Source organism: Monodelphis domestica, chromosome 4 (assembly GCF_027887165.1).
Source record: "Monodelphis domestica isolate mMonDom1 chromosome 4, mMonDom1.pri, whole genome shotgun sequence".
In the NCBI taxonomy this organism is placed as follows: domain Eukaryota; kingdom Metazoa; phylum Chordata; class Mammalia; order Didelphimorphia; family Didelphidae; genus Monodelphis; species Monodelphis domestica.
The window spans coordinates 94,707,629-94,730,422 of NC_077230.1; positions in this window are offsets into that span (position 1 = coordinate 94,707,629).

A 22,794-nucleotide genomic window follows, 5' to 3' on the forward strand; every position below is an offset into this window, starting at 1 on the left:
CTCCTGATTAGAAGAAAAACAGAGATCAGTTAAGTAAACCAAATACATTTATGACAAAAATCATTAACCCAGGCTCGGCACATGGATTATTGATGGACTATTGAAGGAGTTGTGGTGATACAAAGCTGTCAAAAGCAAATCTTGAACTCATGTCTTCTTGACTCCTAAAACCAGTTCTCAATCTACTCTGCTACTCTGCCTCACCTTACAAAAAGTACTTAATAAATGCTTGCTTAGAGGTAGCTAAGTGGCTCAGTGGATAGAAAGCCAGCCTGGAAGCATGAGGTCCTGGGTTGAAATCTAGCCTCAGATACTTCGAAGCTGTATGACCTAAGGTAAGTTAAGTACCCCTATTTCCTAGTCCTTGACACTCTTCTGTCTTAGAATTTATACTAAGGAGCAGCTGGGTAGCTCAGTGAATTGAGATCCAGACCTAGAGATGGGAGGTCCTAGGTTCAAATCTGACCTCAGATACTTCTCAGCTGTGTGACCCTGGGCAAGTCACTTAACCCCCATTGCCTAGACCTTACTGCTCTTATGCCTTGGAAATGATACTGAATATTGATTCTAAGACCAAAGGTAAAAGTTTAAAATAAAGAAATAAATTCTTGCTCAATTAAAGGCATTTTTTCAAAATGATTTTTCCCCCAGAAACATGAACAAAAATGCTGCCATTTCCATATTGCAGAAATATGAGTATTATTGGCTTCATCATGGTGAGAGGGTAATGAATATAAATAGCTTCTACGGAAAAGTGAAATTTTTTACTTCCTTTTCATTATATAATATGAAATCACAGAATGAAAGATCATCATAAATCATGTAATCTATCCTTTTTTGAAATGGAGGCTTGGACAACATTAAGTGACATGTTTAAAGTCACAAATCAATTTGATGGCAGAGCTGAAACAAGAACCAAGGTCTTCTGCCTTCCTGTCTCATGCTCTCTCTCCCTCCCTCCCTCCCTCCCTCCTTCCTTCCTTCCTTCCTTCCTTCCTTCCTTCCTTCCTTCCTTCCTTCCTTCCTTCCTTCCTTCCTTCCTTCCTTCCTTCCTTCCTTCCTTCCTTCCTTCCTTCCTTCCTTCCTTCCTTCCTTCCTTCCTTCCTTCCTCCTTTTTTAAAAAGCCCTTACTTTCTGTCTTTAGTATCAATTCTAAGACAGAAGTGTGGCACAGTAACTTACCCTGGGTCACACAATTAGGAAGTATCAGAGGCTAGATTTGAATCCAGATCTTCCCAACTTCAGGCCTGGTGCTCTATTCACTGTACTACTTGGCTACTCCTCTCATGGCCTTTCCAGTCCTCCACAAATAATTGTGTTGTACATGTACACAGATGTAACTAATATGCACCTCCCAAAAGCAGAACAAGAAGAAAAGCAATGGGTCTATCATAGATTCAAAGATTTAGAGCTGGAGGGGTCTTCTAACACTTCATGTTATACTATAATAGCCTCATAAAATAAATAAAATAAAATAAAATCTGTCCCTCCTTTCAATTCTTCAGCTTTGGTTTTTGTGTCAAAGAGTAACATGTATATTAGAAATAGAAGTTAAGTAAGAGAGTCGGCAAAATAAGTGGTGAACATAACTAGAAGCAAGGGGATGACGTTGGTCCCTGAAGAAAATACCATTCATGCAAGCTTTTATATTGCTAAAAATGTTTCTAGGCCAATCAATATGGCAAAAAAATAAAACCACCTACATATACAGGCTGATATTGATTGATCTGTATTTTTAAATGTTGCCACTTACCAAAATAGTCTTTAAGAAATGTATTATCTTAGAGTTGGAAAAGACCATAGAGGTCATCTAATTCAACTTCCCACCTAGAGTTGTAAACTGATTCAATCATCCTGGAGAGCAATTTGGAGCTATGGCCAAGGGGCTATAAAACTGCACACATCCTTTGACCCTGTAATACCACTACTAGGTCTGTATCCCGAAAAGATCCACAAAAGGGGGAAAAGACCTACTTATACAACAATTTTTATAGTTCTTTTTGTGGTGGCAAAGAATTGGAAACCAAGGAAATTGGGGAATAGCTGAACAATGGTGATGGTGATGAAATATCATTGTGCTATAAGGAATGATGAACAGGACGATTTCAGAAAGAGCTGGAAAGACCTACATGAACTGATGCAGAGCAAAATAAGCAGAACAAGGAGAACACTGTACACAGCAACAGTAATAATGTACAATGATCAACTATGAAAGATTTAGCTACTCTTAGCGATATCAATTTTCCTGAAGGACCCTATAACCATGACTGCTATCTACCTCCAGAGAAAGAACTGTTGGGAGTCAGAATGCAGATCAAAGCATACTGTCTTTTACATTAGTTTATTTGTGTTTTTATTTGGGCATTTTGGTTGCACAATATGAGTATTCTCTTACAACAATGACCAATGTGGAAGTATGTTCTACATGATAATATATGTACAATCCACATCAAATTGCTTACCATCTCTGGGAGTGGGGAGGGAAGAGAGAGGAAGACAATTTGGATCTTATAGTTTTAGAAAATATATGATGAAATTTGTTATTATATGTAGTTGGGAAAAGAAAATATTTTTCTAAAAAATAACTTTCCACCTAAAGCTGGTATCCTGATGAAAGAATCTCCAAGTGGTCATCCAGGTGGTGCTTTAAGACTTGCAAGGATGGGTAATTCCTTATCTCCTGAGGGCATCAATTCTATTTTTTCCTAGCTCTTGTTAGGAAGTTTTCTCTTTTATCCGCCCCCCCCCCCCAAAGCTGCCCCAGGGTAGCATTTATTCACTGGTCTTAGTCCTGCCCTTTGGAGCCAAGAAAAACAAATGATCCCTTTTCCATGTTGTAGCTCTTCAATTCCTTGAAGACAACTATTCTGTTCAGCTGATTCTTCTCTTTTTCTCCAAACTACATCCCTATTTTCTCCATATACATCCCCAGTTTCTTCAGTCAGTCCTTTTATGGTAGGATTTCTGTGTCCTCTTATAATCTTAGTTCTCCTCTTCTGGATACACTCTAGCTTGTTAATGTCCTTCCTTAAATGCAGAGCTAGTCCCAATGTAGTATGACTAGGAGAAAGGGCACCAGAGCCATCACTTCCATCACTCTGGACACAATTCGTTTATGAGTTCCATTGTGAGTTCTGGACACAATTGTTTTAGGTATGAGACAGAATTGCAAGGCTCTAGTTAAGACCTTAATATACAGGGGAACTAAGTGGCTCAGATTGACAGCCAAGCCTGGAAATGGGAGGTCCTGGGTTCAAATTTGGCCTCAGACACTTCCCAGTCATGTGGCCATAGGCAAGTCAATAAATTCCAATTGTCTAGCCCTTTCTGCTCTTCTACCTCGGAATTAATATTTAGTATTGTTTCTAAGAAAGAAGGTAATTTTTTAAAGACCTTAACATACTTCTACTACATTTATAATACAGGAACTGGCCATATAGTTAATATAGTTATCAACCTATCAGTTTCCCTTCTCTCATGTAGCTTTTGGCCATTTCACCACATTTCAATTGGTGTTTTTCTTCAGTGAAAAAGAAAAAAGGAAAAAAGAAAGAAAAGGACAAATCCAGAGATAAGGGTAGGGGCCTTCTAAATACAGATGGGCAACCCCAAATAAGGAAATGCACTTGTGATCACTTTTATGTACCAGAAGCCCACAAACATTGTAGAGTATAAGCCCACTAAGGGCAAGGTCCGTGTCTTGTTTAAACTTTGTATCTCTTTGACTACAATGCCCTACATGCTAAGTAAGTGTTCCTTGAATGACTGAATAACAAAATATTACCAAGAAGAGACTCTGCTAGATTTGCTTTAGTAAAAAGAAAGATCTTGAAATGTGCACTTTTTTTCTGGCTGCAAATGGATATTATTATACTGAGTGGTAGACTCACAAAATGTTAAGAGCTGGAAAAAACCTTGGAACATCTGTTTCATCTCTGCATCCATTTTACAGATGAGGAAACTGGGATCCATAGAGCTGAAGTCATATGCTCAAGGTTACCAAGTTAGTCAGTAGTAGAACAAGGACTAAAATCCATGTCTGCTGGAAAGTAGTTTACTCAAGCAATTTGAATAGTCCTACCCCTTTATTCATCTTGTATTATTATTGCATATAATTAATTAGCTTGCAATTTCTATTCTCATAAACAGCACAGGAGCAATACTGCTGGCTAAATGATGAAGATGTCTAATATGGCAGAGTCCAAATGAATGCGACTCTATGAACACATACAATTTCAGAATCTTCCTTTCTCAGTATTTTTTTCCCTTTTCTATAATGAAGATACAAGGCTGCTTGCTTTTTCTCAGTAGAGTCCCTAGAGATTTGGGCACAACTTCTTTTATGAGGGAACAGATGTGCTCCTGTTGTGTTAGACCCCTGCCTGCCATCTGCAGAGTGCGCTTTGGGCAATAATCCAACCAGGCTCATGAACTGATTCTTACTGGTGGCCTGTTCCACATGTTCCCTGAGACTGAAGAATGTCCATTTGGCTTTGGGGTCTCCTGACCCAGTAACAATTCCATCAGCCCCTACGTGCATTGTGCACTTGAGGGATGAGTTTTTAGATATGATTCTGAGGCATGATTCAGAGTACTAGGATGGGGGAAAGAAGCTCTGCAGTCATGACTGTGTGTTTGCTGATCCCAATAGCTGACATATATATAGATAGCACTTTAAGGTTTTCAGGGTACTTTATAAACATTTTATCATTTGATCCCTGTAGAAACTTTACGAAGTAGTTACTACTACCATCCCCCATTTTACAGATGAGGAAGCTGAGGCTCAGAGAGATTAAAGTAGAATTTGAATCTTGGTTTTCAAGTTTAGTATTCTCTCCACTACATGATATTACCCTTGACTTTTTACATGTGTGGATATGTCTGTGTTTTAGAGAGCAAGTTAATGGAATAGATGTGAGGAAAATGATATAGAAAGGCAGAAACAGATGTATTAATAATATTAGTAACAGAGATACAGAGAGATGTAATGATTGAAATTCCTGGGAAGTAATATTTTTTTCATTTTTAAATTATTTTATAAATAAACTGTTTAAGACAATCTAAACTGTCCAAACTAGTGCACAATATGAAAAGAGTGATCAGGAAAAAAGAAAGCCAGGGCCAAAGAGTCTGTGTGGCTAGGAGAGAGAGACCAGGAAGCTTTGGGGCACACCCCTTGTGATATCCTCACTCAACCCCTCCCCTGAATATATCAAGACATCTCTGAATAATAAACAGCCATAAAGAAGGTGGAATTAGGGACCCCCCAACTCCTCCCTAATTACTTAATCACAGGAAGAGGCAGGTCTTAAAGATGCCAATAGGTCCTTTCTCTTCATGCCATGTGGCTGGATTACTAGAATCCAAAATGGTGGCTAGAATTTGCTGATTTTATTACCTAATCTCTCAAGTGGGTCAAGTGGATACTTAACCCTGACCTAAATTCTGTCATCCTGTTAAGATCTAAACAAAAAAGGGATTGCCCAACCTAGTTTCATAGTGTGGGGAAGAAACTGTTTCAGCCTTAAAATCAAACTATTCTTATGGGGCTTAAAGGGAAATTACTTCACAAAAAAAATCACAATTCAATATTAATTTTCCACAGAGAAAAGAGTTTTGGAAAAGAGTTAAGAGAATCTTGGGGGAAAAAACTGACAGGGAATGGCAGAAGTGTGTTGTTTTGCCATTGTAGATCAAAATGGTGAGGAGTATACTTTGGTTGGGCTGGAATTTTCAGCAAAACCAAAAACACTTTCAGCAAAAACACTTTAGTCAGTCTTCTGTCCCTAGGCCTTCATACTTCTGAAGAACCACTGGCCTTTGATAGCCGATGACTCATCCCATGGCTGCCGGGTTTTACCTGTGGTCTATAATGTTTGACACAAAATGTGCACATGGAAGATTCCTCTGGTATTTCATCTTAGCCAAAGCAGAGCTTTAGAGGCCATCAACATCATCACACACAATAAAGCCAGGCATTTTGATGAGCTGGTCAATCTGAGTTGGTCTGCAAAGGGTCTCATTGGTATGGAGGCATTTAATGGCCATTATCTTCCTTTACTTGGAACAGAGGGCTCAAAAATACAGTTCTCACAGGCTAGGCTGTTAGGGTCAAAATGGGCCAGGGAGAAAGGAACCACAAATAATTCTCATTGAGCTGCCTCTATGTTCTGCTAAAGGTCACTGAAGTAAGGCTGAGCCTGTTTAACATAAATAGCAGGTGGCTATCTGGGATGAACTCATGGTCTATAGAAATGTCTAGACTTCTGGAGGCCCAAAGGAATGTTTAAGTGTGGAAGCTTCTTGGAATGTTTTAGGTTACTGCTACTGCATTTTCATAAACAATATTCTGTGGGAAAGAAACATCTCCTGAGATGATGTAATGACACAATGACTTGACCGAAATATCTCTATAAAAATGTAACTAGAATGATCATTAAATGGAACCTCTGTGAAGTTGTTCACCTGGCCCCACCTTTGTTCACTTCAGCAATGTAGACTCTGAGAAGAAGTCCAGAGCTGGCACTAGGCTAATTGTTGAAGTCAAAAAGACTGGCTACTGCTAATGGTAACAAAGGTGCAGAGACCCTATACAAAATCTCATCCTTCCAATGGAGTTGGAGGCATTGAAGAGCTTCCAACCTTCCTTTCTTCTCATCCTGTCCAGCTATAGCACCCACACTCAAGCATTCATAGAGATCTCTGTTAGCTCATATTGATGGATGTATGACTCAACTCATAACTAAGGCATAAGCACAAGAAGAAAATAACAGACAGATTCATTGTTGGGTGAGAAGAAAAAGCAGTGAAACAAGAGAAACCAGGAAACATGGCTGGGAATTGAGACTTGGGTTCCAGTCTTGACTTATTCATTAGCTAGCTATGAGGCTTTGGCTACATCATATTACTACCTAAATCTCAGTCTCCTCAGCTATAAAGAGGAGCTTAGATTGCAAGAAATGTAAGTTGCCTTTCAATTCTAGCATTTCAGAGAAAATGAGTAAATAAATTCTTTGGAGGGTTGGGGGATGTGTGGTAGTGAGGTGGTGATGGTTTGTAGCAGTGGTGATTCAGCACCAGAACCCTGGACAGCAATTCACAGTAAGCAGAGAGACTTGTATGTGATTAAGGAAAAAGAAGCATTAGGGGATTTATGCTTCATCAGGGACAGTATAAAAGGCTAAGGGGTTAATGTGATTTTTGTTCACTAAATTTTGTCTGTGAGCAGCAGTTAATAGTAGCTCCAATCTATATAGAAAATTACAAAGCCCTTTCTTGCCAAGAACCCCAGTCTTTTGCCTCTGAAATCAGGGTTCTTTTCCATTTTGCTAGAATGACTCTCAGATTTTCTGTGGGGTCTGGTAGGTTACCTCTCTCTGAGCTCTCATGTCCCTATCTGTCCTATGGGAGAACAACAGTCATTTGCTTGTCAGGAGTGTGGAGAGAATTAATGAATTAAGAGTTAGGGAATAACTTCCAGTTCCTGGTGTGATATTCTTTTAAAGTCATCTAAAAATAAGCAGCTAATTTAAGAGTGGTGGGTTTTTCCCCTCCTAAAAAGAAACACTGATTAGGGTTATGCTTTACACAGCCTTCTGAAACACAGGGTGCGTGGGAAGGTGAAATAAAAAATTCAACCCACACTTCTCCTCCCTATTTGTGATCTATTCCTATCTCCCTCTTTCTCTGAATACCTCAAGGGCTGGGGGCAGTCCCAAAGAAAGAGTGTGGAATTTAAGGGATTAGGTGAGATTTTCTTTGTGAAAAGCAATAATGAACCCTCTGCATAATACTCTATCAGCTCTTCCCAGAGCAGAGTCAGGACTAGGGCAAAGTAATAAAGTAACCAGGGGCAATTTTTTTAGGGGGATGGTTGGAAAGGAGGGAACAGTGAGGTGCATTTTTAGTGTGACTCTTTAGAACTGGACATATTTTTAATTCCATAAAATCCCACTCACCATGTAGATGTTTATTTTGTACTAAGTTGTCATATAGTCAGGAAAGGTCTGTGTTTAAATCTTCCCTCAGAAATTTACTAGTTATGTAACTGGGTAAGTCACTATAACCCTTAACAGTCTTGGTTTCCTCATCTGTAAAGTTGGGATAACAGTACCTGCCTTCAAGGGTTGTTGTGAAGAATAAAGGAAAAACACATGCAAAATGCTTTGCAAATTTTTAAGAACAATAAAATGCTAGCCCCATTGTTAATATTATCATTATCATTCTTATCATTACATAGTGAAGATCAAGCTTCTTGGGCACATCAAAATACAGAAGGAATATTTTTCCATTCATTTCTATTTCATAAACATAATTAAAGATCTACTGTACACAAGATGTTGTGTTAGATACTGGGGTTAGAAAACTAGTGAAACAATCCCTGCCTTCAAGAAGTCCACATTCTGCTGAGTATGGGCATGGATGAACATGGATATATAGATTCTAAAATGGAGACAGTATTGACTGGAAAGATCAGGGAAAGCTTCAGGGAGGATGGGGCACCTGAGCTGAGCTTTGAGGGAAGATAAAGATTTGTAGAAACAAAGATGAGAAGGGAGCACAACTTTGGGCATGAAGGAAAGCTTATACAGAGATAGGAAATGGATGTTGATTTGGAAACACAACTAGTAGTCTAGTTTGAATGAAATTTAGCGTGTGTGAAGGAAAATAATCTAAGAAAAGTTGGATAAGATTAGAGGTCTTAAATGTGGAGGGCATTAAATATGAGCCTGGTTTTGATGACCCAGGAGTGTTATATATTCTTAACCAATTACTCCTTATTTCTCCAGGAAGACTTTGAAACAACTCTACTCTTCGGTGAGCAGACTTTCCACTGAAACAGGTATAGTACACACCAAATTATTCTACATTTAATTTGTATGTTGCTATGTGTTATTGTAGTGAATGTGCAGTCAGAACACCTGGGTTCAAATACCAGTTTCACTGCTTACTATCTGTGTGGTTTTGGCCAAGTCTATTGGCCTGGGTTTCTTATCTATTAAGAGAGGGGGAACCCAAAGGTCCTTTCCAGGTCTCAATTCTCTGGCACATTGTTTCCTCTTCATTTATATTTTATTGGTCTTGCTCCAGAGCTAGGACCAAACATTTGTGAGCCCTAAGCAAAGTGTCAAAATGATCCTATCCTCTTCTGGAAAAAAAAAATTGCTCTCTTGGAGAATTCTAGCTTTTACTTTGATTTATCACAAAATAAATACCTAGATGCCAAGGAGAACAGTATTTTCTGGCATTAAACATATTCACATTAATAAAAAGTACCATTTTAAAGTATTCTTCATTCCACCTCCTTGCATTTTGTGCCCTAGGCAGTTGCCTACCTGGCCTATCCCTAGTCCTGGTTCTGCTTGCTTAGGAGACCTGCTGGCCTCTTCTCTGGGAATGTTAGTTTCCTTGATACTATGTCCTGCTTGGCATATATAAAGAGAAAGACATAGCTATCTAAAAATAACCTTAAAAGCTTTAAAATGAAATGGAAAATAGATCTGTATTCCTCAGTCATGTCTATGAGACATTTTACTGTCTTTTTTCATACTGTGAAATTCTCAGCGAGATAGCTCATAGAGGCAGATGGAGAAAGATTATAGATTAATTTATTAATCCTTTTTCTATTGATGAAACATTCCTTTTCTGAACAGATTTGTTAAATAGAAATATATATAAATTTACCTCTTCCCATTCAAAAACATGCATGGATTTCAAAAGAAGGGGGCCCTCTGGGTCCATTGCCCTACCAAAAGGCAAAGTTGAATAACATAAAGAACCCTAGACTGGCTTTCAGGAGTCTTATATTCCATTCTTACTTGAACCCTAAATTGCTTCATGACCTCAAGCAAGTTTTGGGCCTTAATATCTTCATCTGTAAAATAGAGTAACAGGTTCTGATTGTGGAGTTAATTTCCCAGATTGACTTTAAAAAATAAATGAAGACAAACTTCCTCCCTCCTTTAGAATTCCCATCTGGTGTTTGTAGGTGAGAGGGTCCTCTGTGAATTCAAGGGATAAATTGCTTCTGATGTTAGAAATTCTTTATAACCTAAGAATTCCCTGCTATGACCTGTGTGAGTTTGGAGACCAGGCCATCTGGATAAATATGCAAGAGGAGAGCCCAACGGGACCTCTCTCCAGCTCAGCATCCAGCACTGATGGCCTTCCTTAATTAGGATTTACTGAGAAGCTTTCTGGTGATGATGCCCTGTTTTCCATTTCCTACAGATCCAATTAGTGAAGAAGGATGTGTCTGACAGAGCCATCTGAAAATGGTTTCTTTGTCTTCCCTTTGTAGTCAGGAACTTACAAAATAAGGCTAAGAGAGGATGCTTCATTCTTGCTGAAGACTCAAAGTTTTTCAGCAGGGGGAAGGTTACAGAATGAAAAAAAAAAGTTACCTATAGAATAGGGAGCAATACCAGGATTTATCTAAACAGGATTTCAGGAGCACTTGTTTGAGGGATAGGAAAGGCATAAAGTTTCATTTAAGAAGAAAATAAAACCAATCTTCTAATAACCATAGATTATATTTCAATAGCATATATGGTTATGAACCACCTCATGTATATATATTGATTCACTGAATATTCACAAAAACCCTTTTCTTGTTTTAAACCCTAGGCTTCCATCTTAGAATCAATACTGTAAATTAGTTCCAAGACAGAAGAGTGGTGAGGGTTAAGCAATGGGGGTTAAGTGACTTGCCCAGGATCACACAGTAAGGAAGTTTCACAAAAAAAACCTTTTGAAGAAGACAAGGAGGTATGACTATCATCTCCAGTTGATAGATAAGGAAAATAAAGCTTGAGAGATTATTTTATATAGAATACACAGATAAAAAGTAACAGAGTCAGATGAATTTAGAATAAGAGCTGTAACGGTCTTCTAGCCTAACACCCTCATTTTATGGGAGAGAAATTGATCCCAAGGAGGCTGAGTGAATTGACCAATGACAAACAGGTAGAAAGTGTCAGGGATGAGATTTGGATCTAGGTTCATCTGATTCTAGAACTCTGGTTCTATTCTCTGCAACATGTCAGTATCCAGAAGAAAGTTGGAAATTCAAGTCTGGAGTTAGGTGTCCTGACTCCCAACCTGGGTCTCTGTCTCCCAAAGTCTACTACCTCCAATTTCCAGCTCTTCCCCACCTAATTATGGAGGAGGATGCTCATTTTTTAATAAATTACCTTCTTCCTTTGCTTCTCCTCCTCCCCATGATGGCTCATTTTTTGACTCTCCCATTAGTCATTCTCTTCCTTCCCCACCCCTTATCTCAAGCAGAAAAAATAAAAGCAGCTCCAATGTTAGCTCCTAGGTAATGGCAGGAAGATTTGGTGAGGCATGAGGCTGAAATTCACAGCTATAATGAGGTCCTAGGATTATAAATGAGATAATGGATGCAAAGTGCTTTACAAAGTACTATATAAATGTCAGCTATTGATATTGCTATAGCCTGTAGGTTGTAATGCTTTCTCCCTTCTCCATGATGCCAATCCCTAGGTGGTCATTCTTTTGATTCATTAAGCTCTTGGAACACTCCAAATCTAAAGACCAAGTAACTGAAGCTTTAAAGACCCACATTCTTCATAGGATCAAATTGGAGAGAGTTCTGACCTTTTAATGACCACTGGGTCCCTTCCTTCCCTGTTATGACTTACTTAGTTGCTTACTCTTTCCTTCTATTGCTTTCCCACCTGCCCACTCTTCTGCACCCATGCCTTCCTGCCACATCGTCTCTTCTTCAGGTTAAATACCCTCACTTTCTTTACCTCATCATTAAGGGGGCATGCATTCTCATGCTGTCATCATTCTGATCACCCTCCAGCTCATCAATGGCTTCCCCAAAATGGGGCACCCATAACTAAAGAGAGACATCAGTGGGAAAAGACAGAAGACATATTAGCAGTCACAAACAAGCTAGCTCTCTTTTTAACCAATGCACTACTTTGTAGTTCTCATCCTTTCAATATTCTCTTATTTAGACTATAAATCAAAATTAAAGAGTCTTCCATCTATTTAGTTCATTTGGCCTATGGGGCAAGTACTATGAAGTGATATATTAACTGATTCCTAGAGCTGAAAAAAGGTAATGTGACTCTAAGAGGCTGAAAAAGTAACAATCAAGGATGAAACTGAAAAATCAGTTCTTTCTCCCTGGATCTCATTATGTATGTCTTTTTTAAAAAACCCATACCTTCATCTTAGAATCAATATTGTATATTGGTTTCAGGGTAGAAGAGTGGAAAGTGCTAAGCAATGGATATTAAATGACTTGCCCAGGGCCACCCAGGTAGGAATTATCTGAGGCCAGATTTGAAGCCCAGACCTCTTGTCTCTCTAAGCCTGGTTCTCAGTCCACTGAGCCTTTCTACAGTTCCTTCACTCTGCCTCTTCCCTGTTTCTCCCTTTGGATTTCAATATTAATTATCTGCCTCTGGTTCTCCCCATGTCTTTATTTCTCTCTTTCCCTTCCTGATCCATTTCTTTCTATTAATTTAAGTAGGGAATAAATACCAGAGATAATTTTTAAAAGATTCTTAGTTCTGTAAAAATGTCATTTATTTTCCACTTAGTAAAAGCAAATGAGTCGAACATAATTTTTTAAAGATTAAAAAATGATTTATTTATGTGACAGGAACTAGATGTTTTTGTGTTAATTTCTGAACATCACCAATGTGATCCCAGATACCCCAGAATCCCAGAATCTCAGATAGAATCTCCTCTACCCTACCCTCACAAGTAGTATAGTCCTTGCTTAAGGTTTTCTGGTAATTGAGAACCCACTGCCTTCCAAGACCACCTATTTCACTTTTGTACTTCTTTAGGTGTCAGAGCAGCTAGGTGATACAGTGGGTAGAGTAGAGTCAGGAAACCTGAGTTCAAATCTGGCCTTAGACACTTACCACCTGGATGATCCTGGGCAAGTAATTTAAGACTGTTTACTTCAATTTCCTCAACTGTCAAATGAGCTGGAAAAGGAAATGGCAAACCACTCTAGGATCTTTGCCAATAAAACCTAGTCACAAAGAGTCAGATACAACTAAACAATAGCAAGTGTCAGGGAAATTTTTCTTCACATAAAGTCAAAATATACCTTTCTTTAATTTCCACTGATTGCATCTAGCTCTGCTTTCTGGGGCCAAAGAATAAAAAGCTAGTATTTCTTCTACATAAGAGTCCCTTAAATGCTTGGAGACAGCTATTATGATGCACCACCCCACTTCTACCAAGTCTTCTTTCTTCAGGTAAAAACATCCTTAGTTCTTTTAAGTGATCTTATATAGCATAGTTTCTAGCTCTGTCACCATTTTGATCACCTTCCAATTCAAAAATAGATCCTCTGAAATGGGGAACTGGGAACTGAAATATCCTTGGATTTTCTCATTTGGGGTTCTAGACACTATTCCTTTAAAATAAGGATGACAGGATTTAAAACTAAAGGGTATCTTAGAAATAATCTAATCCAAACCCTTATTGATTTCCTATACAAGAAAACATTTATCCAATATCCACTATGTGCTTGGAATACAAATAGGAAAAAGAAAGATAATCCCTACCCTCCAGGGGCTTACCATCTACTATGAGAAGACAACACATCAAAAGAAGCCAAATAGAGGTGGAGGAAGCAGGGAGAAGGTACTTGGAGGCATGATGGTGATGATGGAGTAGAATCCAAAAAGAGAAACTGCCAAGAAATGACCTATTGGCTGGGCTTCTAAGCCCTTTTAAATCAGAGGCATTGGGTGTATTTTTTTCCTCCTCCCTCTGCCCTCTGCCCTCTGCCCTCCAATCAGAGGGCACCTGAAGATAATGATGAGATATGAGTACTAAAGCCAATATAACCTCCTTGATAATGAATTTTCTATTGATGAGCTTTTCCTGAAAAGGAATAGGGCACAAATCTGATGGTAGAGTCAAATCCAAGGGATGAAGCTTCTGTCATATCTATCTATCACATTTTTCTTGTTGTTGTTGGATAGTGTGTGACTTTTCATTTGGAATTCTCTTGGCAAAGATAATGGAATGGTTTACCATTCATTTTAAAGACGAGGAAATGGAGACCAGCAGGGTTAAGTAACTTGCCCAGGCTCCTACAGTTTGAGGCTAAATTTGAACTCAGGAAAATGAATCTTCCTGACTCCAAGTCCAACATTCTATCCACTGCATAACCTTCATATACATCTACATTCCTATCTCTCTACATATACACATACATAAACATATACATATATCCTGTATATCCTACATATAACTTATTTATATTTAGCTTTTGCATATTGTCTCCCCCATTGGATTGTGAGTTCCTCAAGGTCAGAGTGTTTTTTACTCTCCTTTGTATCCCCAGCACTAAGCACAGTGTCTGTAACAAGCATAATAAATAAATGCTTATTGACTCACTGGCTGAGCTTATAGATGTAGCCCAAGGTCATACAGCTAGTAATTTGCAGAGCAGGGATTTGATCCCAGGGCCCCTTACTTTTTTTGCTCTGACACTCTATAGGGTTCTAGTCTCAAGAATATCTATCGCTTACATGGAGGGTTCTCACCACTCCCATCCCTGCTCTTCTTTCCTCCTTTCTTCCAGCCCATCCTCTCTGTCCCTGGTCCTGATATTGAGCCTTACAGAGGCAGTGTCGGATATCTCCTGGCCCATTTTTGTTTCTCTCCAGCAAATGGATTAATGCTTCCCTTGATATGAAAAAACTTAATTTAATTGAGATTTTAACAATCCCTACATCTGGCTTTTCCCTTAGTATTAAATGATTGACATCAGATGACACAGAACTATTAAATTCAAGCCCAGAAGGGACCTTGAGAAGTGATCTAATCCATCCCCTCCCTACAAGTTGGCCCACACCCAGAGCTTCCTCAATGGGAATCATTCAGTTTTTAAACAAGGAGAGCTCTGCCTTGAGGTTCCTTTTTAGTTTTTAATAACCTTGTGGTCTTTTCCTTCTAAGCTGACAATCTCTCGCTGCAGTGCTAACTTTGCTTTTGTAAACTCTTTCTTTCTATCTCAGAATCAATGTATTGTATATTGCTGCCAAGAGAGAAGAGTGGTAAGGGCTAGGCAATGAGGATATCCTTGCCCAGGATACAGAGCTAGGAAGTGTCTGAGGCCACATTTGAACCCAGGACTGCCCCTCTCTAAGCCTGCCTCTCTATCCACTGTGCTACCTAGCTGTCTCCAGTGTTGACTCTTAATCTTTAGACTTAGAATGTTGGAAGCAATTGACTACCACTCATTTTTCCCCCTTTCTCCAAAGGGTCAGGGGAGAGCAAGGAGAAAATTTGGGGCAGAAGAGAACAAAGTTTAAACAAACAAACAAAAAAAACCTCTTTCCCCAAAGACCAACTTGATGCTAAGAGTCTCTGAGTCAGAAAAGGATTTTTCCCTTCTTTTTAGTCTCTGCTAATGAAAACCAGGGCTGGCCCTTTTCTGACTCAGAGACTCAAGAACAACTCTGCAGAACCTTCATGCAATTAATCTGGCAATGCCTCAATGAGAGCCAGGGGTGTTGATTAAAAATATCCTTTAATTATAGATGGAATACAATTAGGTATCTGTTCTACTCACAGAGGCCAGTACAGCACCATTCTCTGACAAGGGAAGATCCAGCACTGACTAGATGATAAGCCTTGTAGGTATAGCCACGGTGGGAGAGTTTGGTTTAGAACAATATGACTAGGAAAGTCAGTGAGGGTGTGCAGCGCACAGAGTGAATTCTTGAGACCAGGACCCCAGGAAAAGAAAAAAAAAAGAAAAAGAGAAGAGGAAGAGGAGGAGGAGCAGGAGGAGGAGGAGGTGGAGAAGGAGAGGGCAGAAAAAAGTAACCTTACAGAGGAGGATGCTGAGACATATGGTGCTGAAGTAACTTGCCCAGGGTCACACAATAAATTGGTAGTGAAACCAGAAACTGAAAACAGATCTTCTCCCATTATTAAGCATTATTAAGCTGTGTCCATGAGAGTCTGGAGGATTGTTCAAGTGCTGAAGCAAGGGGCATTGGGAGGCTGGAGTAACTTTTAAGATAGCAAATCCCTTTGTTAGGCAGGTTGAGAATGCAGTGGATCAAGCTTTGCAGCTGCAATCAAGAAAACCTGAGTTCAAAACCTGCCTTAGACTATTACTAGTTTTGTGACTCCAGGCAAGTCATTTTAGCCTCTGTTTGACTCAGTCTCCTCATCTTACAGATGAGGATGAAAAATATCACTCTTGTAAGGATAAGTAATAAGAGATAGAGAAAAATGCACGGGTTATCTTTAAGAGGAAAGCCAGATCAGGAGTGACTGTTAAACCCAGTAAAGATCCTCCTCTCCTTCCAGAACCTTCTCCCAGAGTTTGTGTCTAAATTATAACAATAAATATAAAATGTATTTTATATTTTTTATATTTTATATATATATAAATATAACATGTTTATATTTATATATATTTATATATAAAATAAAATATAACAAGAACATCAAAATTGCAATACTCTTTCCTAAAGTCATTACAAGCACTAAATGAGATAATATTCATTAAGTACTTAGTACAACTTAAAGTGCTATAGAAACGCAGTGGAGGGAGAAGCAAAAACAGAGACTTGGAGGACTTGGGTTCAAATTTGACCTCTGATGCTTCCTAGCCATTTGACCCAGGACGAGTCATTTAACCCAGTTCACCTACCTCTTGCCCTTCTGTCTTAGAGTTGCTACTAAGAGAGAAATTAAGGATTTAATAAAACAAAAGAAATGATGTCTTAATCCAAAGGAATGATATTGTTAGCAGTAGAATTACAGACACCAAGACATACCACTGAGGGAGAAAGATTGAGGAGATGGGGCAGGTTTGACAGTGCCCTTCAACACTTCCCATTTGCCTATGTAAAATGCAAAATGTCTCCTTATTTTTTGTTTAAAAAATTAGAATGAAGGCCAGAAAATTCTAGGTAAGAAATACTTCAAGTATTAGATATTATATGTGATTATCCCTATCTATACCTCCTTCCTCCCTTAACTTACTATAATATAGAACAAAGGCATAGTTATACAGATGTGCACATGCGCAAACACAAATACTTTTCTTTTTTAAACTGTTACCTTCCATCTTAGAATCAATACTAGGTATCAGTTCCAAGGCAGAAGAGTGCAAAGGGCTAAGGCAATGAGGTTAAGTGATTTGCCCAGGGTCACACAGATAAGAAATGTCTGAGACTAGATTTGAACCCAGGACCTCCTGTCTCCAGATCTGACTTTCTGAGTCATCTAGCTGCTCAAGAATTATGTGATATTGACAGGTGATATTTATATGGCATTTTTTCAAAATGTGCTACCTTTGATATCTTGTACCAAACTTTATTTAAAGATTTTCTTTTTTCTGGCATGTCTCTAGAGAGGAACATGAGCCAAAGAAACACTATCATCTTTTTTTTTAAGTGTGTAAGGGAGAAGAGTCAGCATCCAGGATTAAACTCAGGCAGAATTTAATCAAGGAGGAGGAAGGACATGGGTCATTGGTAAGGCTGGTTTATAATAAATTTTGAGATCTGATAATTCTGTCTCCTTCACTCCTGTTAGGCTTTTATATAAATGTTCCCCATTGGGAGAGAAGATGGTAGCAAGCCTGAAATGTTTTCCCTCCTCTCCTCTGCCTCCTGGAACCCCTAAGCTCTTCAAAGCTTACCTCATGGGGCATATCTTTCAGGAGACCTTTTCTCTTTACTCCAGTCTTCCACCACAATTATGTGTAGTGGTAGAAAGAGGGCTAGAAAACTTGGATCAAGTCCCGCTTTGGACACATACTATCTATGTGATCTTAAAACTAGGAGGGTTCTAGGCAATCTCCATAGGATTATAAACCAAAGATACAGTGCCGACCTGCAAAGGCAAAGGGAATATCCTTTCTTGGAAGTTCTCTAAACCAATAAAATCACCGATCTAGTGATTCCTATCCCTATTATTTTGTACATGTTTTGTTGACTTGTAAACATGTTGGGTCCCCTCCCCCACTACACACATATCTCACCATATATATATATTCCTTCCCAAGCACCATCATTTGAATGGATGCTCCTTGAGGGCAGGAACTGTCCCACCTTCACATTTGTACTCACAATGCTGGGCACAATGCCAGACATATAACATGTCCTTTAAAAATGGTGCTTGGTTAATTTGATCCTCACAGCATACCCTGTGAACTAAGTCCTAAAGGCTTTATTATCCCCATTTTTCAGCTGAGGAAACTGAGGCTTAGAGAGACTAGTGATTGGGGATATAACCAGTGGACATCTGAAGGAGAGTTCAGCACACAATTCTCTTGACTTCAAGTACAATGATTTTTCCACCAGAAAGAGTGGAAACTATTCTGCTTCTCTGCATTTTTGTTGCTGTTGTTCTTCAGTCATGTCCAACTCTCTATGACCTCATTTGGGGTTTTCTTGGCAAGGATATTGGAATGATTTGCCATTTCCTTTTCCAGCTCATTTTCCACATAGGCAAACTGAGGCAAACAGGTTCAAATGACTTGCCCAGGGTCACACAGCTAGTAAGTGTTTGAGATTAGATTTAAACTCAAGGAAGAGAAGTCTTCTTGACTCCAGCCTAAGCACTCTATCCACTGTGCCAACTAGTTGCCCCGATTATATGAAACTGTCTGCATTTAGATGAATATTTAAGGAAGGAGGAAGGAAAGGAGAAAGAAGTCAGACACAAAGAGAAGTGGGAAGGCACCCACAGCACAGAGAGCCTCAGAGAGGGTGTGACAGACACACAGGGGAAGGCTAAATTCCTCTTTTCACACTTTTCCTGAAACCTGGAGATGTCAGTAGCTATCACCTCTTCTAGCTTGGTACTCAAATGCTAACTGTCTCTCCAGCATCTCAAGTCCTTTAGTAACAAGAAAACAGTTTTGATTTTCACTTTTAATCCTCAAAGCTAACTTTAAACAGAAAGGCCTATTTTCTCATGGATTTCTGAAGGTTTCAAGAGTTAAAAAGGAAAGTATTAAATTTTGGAAATCTCCAGAACCTGGAAGGTCTAGGCCAATCTGCCCAACTGGGCCAGCAAGTGCCTTTGATATTCAAAGACTTTTTATCTCAGCTAGAAGATAAGAACTGCCTAAGTTCCGCAATGTTTGAACATTATATAGAATCTGACATTTATTTCATTATTCCTTACCTTCTGTTCCATCCCTCCTACTCATCCCTCACCCCTACCCCAAATTAAATAGCTTTTTGGTTTTTATTTTGTTTTTAATTTAGTTGGGTCTTGATAAGTATGAAGGCCAAAATAGTCTGGGGAAAAAAAAGAAAAAAAAAGACCCTTCAGAGATGAATGAGTTTCCCTCTCTTCACAGCTCTTCAATAACAATAATAACAATAACAGCTATACAGTGCTTCCTTTGTCAGGCACGGTGCTAAGGGCTTTACAATTATTACCTTTTCTGATCCTCACAACAACCTGGGAGGTAGATGCTATTATTATCTTCATTTTATGGATAAAGAAACTGAGGCAAATAGTAGTTAATGACTTGTCCAGGGGTAAGCAGCTAGTGAATGTCTGAAATAAAATTTGAATTCAGGTCTTTCTGACTCAGCCTACTGCACCACCTAATTTCAACAGCTAAAACAGGTGGTTATTCTCTCGGCTACTGAAGTCCTTGCTACAGGTGCTGTTTGCTCAGGATGATGCCCTCCCTCACCAAAAGCGTCCCTGATGGGACCCTGGGAGGGGTGGGACTGACCAAAGTCCTTTTATTAGGGTGATAAAATCTCTTTGGAGCTGGGAGATTTTTCTCACTTAATCTGTAGGGTTGCTTAACCTCCATAAGCTTTGCTTATGGTCTCACAATGTTCTCAGGAGGCACCTGCATCAGTAATGAGATAGAAGAAAGGTCAGGTATAAGGGAGACAGAAATAAAATCCTCTAGTCTGTTGAGGGGCAGAAATAGCTGCAGTAGAGGACAGGAAGGAGGAGGATGCTAACGGGAAAGGAAGAGAAAGGGATTGGGCCAAGGAGCAACCGGATTGTAAATCCAAAGAGAGAAAGGTAGAACAAAGGAGAGAAAGCTGACAGACCCAGCCATGGAGGCCCTGACAGGAAATGGAAGTGTGGTGAACACTAATGTATAATTAAAAACCATGCTAGCTCCCCTGTGGAGCCTCGAGTCCCTCACAGGGCCAATGAGCTGTGCTTGGGTAGCTCCTAAGGCAGTCTTAGGAACAATTTGTAAGACAAGCAGCTTTTGTTCAACTGGCCCAGGTCTATCCTAGTGCTTTCCAGGGGCTTGGATCCCAAGAAGGAGAGTGAGGAAAGACGGGATAAAAAAGGACACAGAATCAATGGATAGTGAGTTGTAAGGCCTGGTAAATACATGTACCATGTTCAGGATACATGATACTAAGGATGGGAATTCAGTCTGGGGAAGCTGACAACAGTGGTTATGGTCAATAATGGTGCTGATGAGGTTGAGGTTGGGAGTTCTGAGCTACATGGGAGGCTAAAGTCAATTAGATGTCCACACTAAGTCTGACACCAATATGTTGAGCCTCTAGAATCTGAGCGTGGGGAGAAATCCAGCTGGTTAAGGAGGGACAAACTAGGTCAGGTTAGAAACTGAACAGAAAGTTCTAATGCTGATCATTATTGGGACTAGCCAGTAAATGGCCACTATACTTCCAACTTGGGAAAGAAAGAAGGACAGAAAGGAAGAAAGAGAGAGAGAGAGAGAGAGAGAGACAGAGAGAGAGAGAGAGAGACAGAGAGAGAGAGACAGAGAGAGAGAGAGAGAGAGAGAGAGAGAAAGAAAGAAAGAAAGAAAGAAAGAAAGAAAGAAAGAAAGAAAGAAAGAAAGAAAGAAAGAAAGGAAGGAAGGAAGGAAGGAAGGAAGGAAGGAAGGAAGGAAGGAAGGAAGGAAGGAAGGAAGGAAGGAAGGAAGGAAGGGAGAGAGAAAAAGAGGGAAAGAGGGAAAAGGGGGAGAGAGGGAAAGAGGGAAGGAGGAAAGGCGGGAAGGAAAGAGGGAAGGAGGAAAGGAGGGAAGGAAGGAAGGAAAGAAGGAAGGAAGGAAGGAAGGAAGGAAGGAAGGAAGGAAGGAAGGAAGGAAGGAAGGAAGGAAGGAAGGAAGGGAGAGAGAAAAAGAGGGAAAGAGGGAAAAGGGGGAGAGAGGGAAAGAGGGAAGGAGGAAAGGCGGGAAGGAGAGAGGGAAGGAGGAAAGGAGGGAAGGAAGGAAGGAAGGAAGGAAGGAAGGAAGGAAGGAAGGAAGGAAGGAAGGAAGGAAGGAAGGAAGGAAGGAAGGAAGGAAGGAAGGAAGGAAGGAAGGAAAGAAAGATCCAAGAGCACTACCTTCTCCCAACCTTACTTAAGAGAAGGAAGGACCTAATAAAAAGTCCTAATTTTTCACTTTTTTCCCCTCATCATCTCTGACTCTTTTCTGAACTCCATGGTACTTAGAAGATAGGGATTTGAGGGCAGCGAGATGGCTCAGTGAATACAGAGCCTAAGCCAAGAAATAGGAGGTCCTGGGTTCAAATATTACCTCAGACACCTAGCTGTGTGACTGCGCATGTCACTTAATTGCCACTGTCTAGCCCTTACTGTTCTTAAAATGAAAGGTATGGGTTTAAAAATAAGCATTAAAATATTTTTTAAAGTTGTGGGTTCTAGAGTCCACTCTCAGCCCCATCCTCAGAATGCTAGAATCCCGCCCATATGTAGAATTACAAAATATCAGAGCTGAAGGAAGCTTTACATCTTACCTAGTCTAGTGGCGAAAACAGGTACAGAAAAATGCCTTGTTCAAGAGTGAATAATAGCTTGTAAGAGCACCGGAGACACATTTCAGGTCTCTCCCCTCATCCCCCAAAGCCCATCCTGCTCATACTGTCCCTTGCTCCAAACAACTGAGCTGACCAACCATGGCCCAGGATTCTTAGTTTTCTTTCTAAGCCGCTTCCCTAGCCAAATCTTATCATTTATGGCTGGTGATTCCCCTGCCCCACCTCCCATCTCCAAGGCTGTAGAGGAGGGAACAGAAATGATTGTCATCATCTTCACAGAATCATATGGGTTAAAGCTAGGAAAGGCTCACATTAAAGGACTAACTAGCCCCTTGGATTAATGTCTGGAGAGCTAAGCTGCCCTTGCTTGAGCCTCACAATAAGTCAGAAGTAGATGGAGAAAAATAATTGCTCATGCCTAAAGAACAATGGAAGTAGTGTGGTTCAGTGGGCAAATATGCTCCTGTTGGAACCAGAAACATCTGAAGTTTACATTCTGCCTCTGGTACTTGCCAGTTATGGACAAGACAATGTTTCTTCATCAAGCACATAAGAATAATATCTGTACTTCATACCTCATAGGGTTGCTGTGAAGCTCAAAGGAGATAATTAAGGCAAAGCACTCTTTGCTCATCTAAAAGGACTCTATTGATGTCAGCTGTTGTTAAAAGGGCTTTACTCACACCATCCCTGTGAGGTAGGTACAGGAGCCAGGTGGGTTTAAGAGAAACCATGCTGGTCCTGGACCTGGCAGAATCTGACTGCTGTTTGCCTCCTACCTTGGGAAAGTCATAACCTCTCTGAATTTCAGTTTCCTCAATTATAAAATAAATGCATTTAATTAAATGATGAATAAGATCTCTCTCAGTTCAAAATCTATGAGCTTGTGAGGTAGGTTTTGCAAGTATGAATCCTGCCCATTTCACAGATGAAGTTCAAGGAAGGTAAGTGACTTGTTCACAGTCATACAGCTAACCTCTACCAGATCATGTTCTCAATCCAGTGCTCTTTCCATGTCACTAGTATACTA